Source organism: Durio zibethinus, chromosome 19, assembly GCF_047325235.1.
Source record: "Durio zibethinus cultivar Kanyao isolate XHJ-2024 chromosome 19, ASM4732523v1, whole genome shotgun sequence".
Taxonomy (NCBI): Eukaryota; Viridiplantae; Streptophyta; class Magnoliopsida; order Malvales; family Malvaceae; genus Durio; species Durio zibethinus.
This window is the reverse complement of record NC_143180.1, coordinates 10,603,787-10,609,764: the sequence shown is the minus strand read 5'-3', so window position 1 is coordinate 10,609,764 and position 5,978 is coordinate 10,603,787. Positions and strand designations below refer to the sequence as shown.

Genomic DNA, 5,978 nt, shown 5'->3' with positions numbered 1-5,978 from the left:
AAAAATAAGTAAAGAGAGCCTATGCAAAACTTGAGAGAATTCATGAGATCTTGAAAGCACATACTAGCTAGAGTGTGGCTTTGAGTTCTATCAAACCCTAGAGAAGATTCTTTCACTAGAGTTCGTGTGGATCACTATAAAAGGATGAACATTTGCATAGCTTCTTGGCTTGGGAAACTATTTGGAACATCACTAAATTCAACCAAAGGAATTTTGGCATCCAAGGTAACCACCTAAGTCAAAACCCAAGCATGGTTGTGAAGTTATATGTTTGTATAATCTTGTTGATTAATCTTGACTTTAGGGAATTAAAATTTTAAAAATTTCATTGCTTTAACTTTGTATATTGATGTATAATTCCCTCCACATTCTGCCTCTCTTTCCCACCATTCGTTGTGTAAGAGAGTGATGTAGTCCTTATTTTCTTACAATTGTAGTCCTAGAGCCTTGAGTTCTATACCAAGTGCATCATTTTCCCCTTGAGTGGCTGATAATCTCTTATTTTCATTCTTCAACACCTCCTTAAGTTCTTCATTCTCTTCTTGGCTCCTACTTAATTTTTTCTTGTTTATAGTAATCACTTCACTTGAATCTTTTTTTTCTTGCACTATTCGAATGATCTTATCCTTATTTTCTCGGGCCCTATGTTTCCAAAGTCGTACCTCTATATTAAGCTATTCTATCTTCTCTTGGTGCTTGCTCTCTTTTTTTTTATCCTTTAGTTGAGCCTTTAACCTTTGATTTTCCAAGTGTAACTCATTAAGGTGACTTTGAGCCAAATCTCTTTCATTTGCCATTTTCTTAAGCTTATCCTTTTGTAAACTCTTGTCATACCTTAACTGTCCCAATTCTTTTTTAGCTTCAAGTTTTCTTTTTTCATTTTTTCTTTTTCTGCCTCAAATTCTATTTTAGTAACCTCTATATTTGATAATGGTGCCTTGCCCTATGAATCAACTTGTAAGGTTAACTCATGATCTGATGGATGCAATATATAATTGACTTGCTTGGTCCTTCAAATTAAGTACCTCAAAGTCACATCATTAATGTACCTTTCTAACTTTAATCTGAATGTCTTTTTTTAAGCCATTGTAATGTTGCACACCCTGGCTATGTAGTTTTTAGTACCATAGTAAAATTTCATCTAATCTAGCTCTTGGGTCATTGAGATGAACTTTTAAGACCTATACTATCATTTGACCATCAACGTCACATAACTAGTACCACCCTATATTCCAAGTAATAAGACCCAAGGATGAGCTCTATGACTATACATAATCGAGATATGAAGCACCCAAGGCACCTTCCAGGTTACTCCATCCCTTTCTAAACTTCAAAAAAACATTATCTACTATTTTTTAGAGAAACTTGTAGGCCATTCTTCTGCATTGAACTAAACTAGAGGTGATAAAGACTTCGTATATGGCATCAAAGGAGACTTGTCAACACCCTAGAAATGACTTGGAATCTATACATATAACAGCTGAATACATCCTACCATCCTTTCTTCTCTGTTCCTTTAATAATGATTCAAAGACCTAATGGTTTCCACCAAAATTGTTAGTGAAGGGTTAGTCTTTTACTACAACTATATGAAAGAGTTGATCACTAAAGCCTCTATATACTTTAAAACCTTTGAGAAGATTAACAAACCATAGATTACTAATGTGAATATATCTATAACCTGATTTTCGTTATGATTTTGAAGCATAACATCTCACAAGAATGTCCATGGTATCCCTTGACTAGCCTTTTTCTCCTTGTTAATCACCTAAATATTGACTCCAATTAACTTTGCCAACTTTTTCTTATACCTTGATGGTTTTTATGCTTTCCAATACACTCTATTGAGCTTGGGCAAATCTGAGTACAACAAGGTGGAGTACTCCTCTATGGTAGGCGTTAAGTCTTCCTTATTGAACATAAAGCATCAATATGCTAGATTCTAGAACCACACAGTAGCTTTCAGTAGTTGATCATTAGGCTTTACCATTACCACCAGGGCAATGTTTTCGTATTTAGTCATGAAGGTTACCTTATTTTTTGAGTCCTATTAACTCAAAATACCTATAAATCCATCATATCATTCCTCTTTAAATCCAAATACACCAAATCCAAAAGGCTCACAAAATATCTATTCATCGAACAATTTCTTTTTATTTGTTGCCTATTTTCTGACTGCTCCTTAACCTTCTAGAATAACTTATTAACAGAGGACTCTACTTGTGAGTCTTGGAATGCCATGAAAACTTTTGTTAATAAGTTATCTAAGATGTATGCCCCAATACCATAATGTTGTAGATGCATGAAGTAAACAAGACAAAAGAAAACACAAAAAACTTAGAAAACTTATTGAAAAGAAAGCTTAAAAGTGCAAATGCAATGTAATAGATAAATTAACACTTCTAAGCAATTTCTCTCTTTTTTTCATCATTTTTTTTGTTTTTTTTGTTTTTTTGTTTTCTTTTTTTCCCCTTGTTTCCTTCTTTAAACAAAAAAAGAAAAGATTGTTATTCCTAATGATTTTTTTTACTCTTTTCTTTCTTTATCAAAAGCACAACACAAATTAGCAGATTAACAGAAAATTAAATAAGAAAAAAAAATGGTTGTTTCTTCATGTGGCTTATTTAAGATAATTTCTATAGTGGGGGTGTGGTATGGCTCTACCTAGGGTTGGCTCCCTAAGGTTCATTATATGCTAGGTTGGGAATTGGCTTGTCTAAAGGTTCTTTAATTGTTTCTCACATCATCGTCCATCACAAACTAATAAGGCACCCATATCCTCACCCATTATAGGCTATGAACAAAAATGGTTCAATCAATGTTGGAGTGTTTCACTAGCTATTACAAAGGTTTATACCTCACGAGAGTATAATTACTTTAATTCCTCCTAAAAAGGGGTTAAAGTCTGAGTATAGAGCTCATGCATGTAATGTAAATGTGAGAGTGTATGAATGAACATGCAAACCATTCATATTTTTACTAAAATACCCTTATCTTAAATGCCTTACAAACCAATAAAAAAAGACTTGCTGCCATGTCATCTCTTAGTAATCCCATGCATGTGCACCTACAAATAGCTACCACGGACTTGCATTCACTTGAAATTACAATTCTACCTTCAATATAGCCAAAAATTCCCTAGCTTGATTCTTACATGAATTTTCTCTATTGATCATCAAGATTGCATAATTTCAACTCCTTTAAACTTGACAAAATAAATCTTGAACATCTTTCCATTTAAAGATTTCCAAGAATTCCAAGAATTTTGAGATTCAATAAGAACATGTCAAGAACATTCTAAGATTCCATATAATGCATCTAGAATCATCCAAGACTGATAAAGAATTATCAAGATTCTTTAAGATTTAACAAGATTCATTCTTTTCTTCTAGATTCATGGAAAATTAAGCACATTAGGAGTAATTTGAACCTTATTTAGCTAAAAACTAAGCAAAAATAAACTAATAAAGCACTAAAAATAACTTTATTTTATAGAGTTATCAGATAGTCTCTTGATCACATAAGGTGATAAATCCTATCTTGATTACATCATGCATCTTCATATGCCTCATGTTACACCCAACAATACTTGATTAGAGCATTTTTAGTTAAACCATAAGTAAAGTAAAATCAAAGTATAACATTCATTATTTAAGATCAGAAATAATCTCAAGTCAAAGGATAACCTATACAACCATCACATGAGAATGTAGCTATAAACACTATATGAACTACTATATAGCATTCTTATATCGGGTCGTATTTAGTGAACTTGTTCTTGTAACAACCACCCACATGTTAGCTCAAGTTTACCCAAACTTCAACCTATGAGATTGGTTGCTTTCTTCATAAGCAAGAACATAACCATGTGCTAATCTCAATAGCTTTTGTCAATATCCTCCTATTGATAAAGCATTGACTAAAAACTATTTTAGAACATATAACTTTTATTTAATGATGATCTCATAATTACAATCTCATTGTAATTTTCTTGCAAAGCTTTATTTATATTATGAAGACTTTATCATATCGAAATATATGTACATAACCTCAATGATAAAGAAATAAGACCTTTATAAAATATCAAATATCAAAAAACTACAAATATGACAATGGGAAAATACCAACAATCTCCCACTTGCACTAAAGCAAATCATTCATGCATTTGATACCATATTTGACTATATGTTTATCATGTTTCTATTAGGACATAGCTTTTGTAAGAGGATCAACAATGTTATCCTAAGTGGGTACTCGTTCAATTTTAACATTACCTCTAGAAACAAAGTATCGAATGGGATGATATTGCCTTAATACATGTTTGGATCTTTGATGAGACCTTAGTTTCGTGGTTTGAACAACAGCTCTATTGTTGTCATAATAGATTGTTATTGGATCAACAATGCTAGGAACAACACTTAGTTTAGTTACAAACTTTTTGATCCAAATGGCTTTTTTTGTAGCCTCATATGTATTTGACTTCAATTGCAGAGCTTACAATTATACTCTATTTGAAACTTTTTCAACTCACTTCTCCACCATTCAGAGTGAAAACAAAGCCACTTTGAGACTTACTATCATAATTGTCAGACTGAAAACTTGCATCACAATAGCCTTAAACAAGGAGTTCAACTCCACCATAGACAAGAAACACATCTTTAGTTTTTTCTCAAGTACTTAAGGATTGTTTTCATGGCCTTTCGGTGACATTCACCTATAGTTGCTTGATATCTACTTGTTATGCTTAAAACATACAAGATATTAGGCCTTATGCATAGCATTGCATACATAATGGATCCAATTGCTGAAGCATATGGAACCTTATTCATGTTACCCTTTTGAATTGTGTCTTAAGACACATGTCCTTAGAAAGATTTATGCCACATGACATTGGCAAGAATTCCCTTTGGATTCTTCCATGCTAAACTTTTTTAGCAATTTGTCTATGTATTAGGATTGTGAAAGACTAATCAACCTCTTTGATCTATCTCTATAGATCTTAATGCCAAGCACATATGTTGCTACTCCCAAATCTTTTATGGAAAACTTCTTTGATAACCAAATCTTGGTAGATTGTAGCATGGTTATCGGATTTCCTATAAGCAATATATCATTTATATATAGCACTATGAAAATGATTGCACTCCCACTTGTCATCTTATATACACAAGGTTCATATACATTTTTTTATGAATTTGAATTATATAATTGCTTCATCAAAATGTATATTCCAACTCTTTGACACTTTCTTAAGTCCATAGATAGACCTTTGAAGATTACACACCATGTCAATATTATCTTTGGATTCAAAATCTTTGGGTTGTTTCATCTACACATCCTCTTGCAAATTCTCATTAAAGAATGCATTTTTAACGTCTATTTGCCATATCTCATAGTCATGGTTGTGGCAATAGAAAATAAAATCCTAATGGATTTTAACTTGGCTTTTGGTGAAAAAGTTTCATCAAAATCAACTCTATGCTTTTTATTATAACCTTTTTCAACTAGCTTGGCTTCGTACATTTGTATATTGCCATCCATGTTAGTTTTTTTCTTAAAAACCCACTTACACCCTATGGCTTTTATCCCTTCAGGTGGTTCTACCAAAGTCCACACTTGGTTTGATACATGGATTCCATTTTGGATTTCATGGCCTCATGCCATTTCTTAGAATCAATGTCCAACATAGCTTCTTGATAAGTAGTAGGATCATCATCTATGATAAACTCATCCTTGTTTACAAGAAATCTATATCTCTCAAGAGCTTGGTAAGTCTTACTTGACTTGTAGAGTTTTTATGTACTTTGAGCTTTCGGTTGTGCATTTGATGCCTTAACGGTTAGCTCAAGTTCCATTATTGTGTCAATTTGTGTTTCTTAAACTTCTTTAAGTTTTATATTACTCCTACTATTCTATTCAAGAATAGACTTTTTTTCCAAGAAGATAGCATGTATAGAGACAAACACCTTTTGTTCCTC

General features: G+C 32.4%; 1 pseudogene; it reads right to left on the bottom strand.

Annotated features, from left to right (window-relative positions):
* Positions 1-4,242: 4,242 nt before the first annotated feature.
* Positions 4,243-4,873, bottom strand: LOC149513440 (secreted RxLR effector protein 161-like; annotated as a pseudogene).
* Between the last annotated feature and the right edge of the window lie 1,105 nt (positions 4,874-5,978).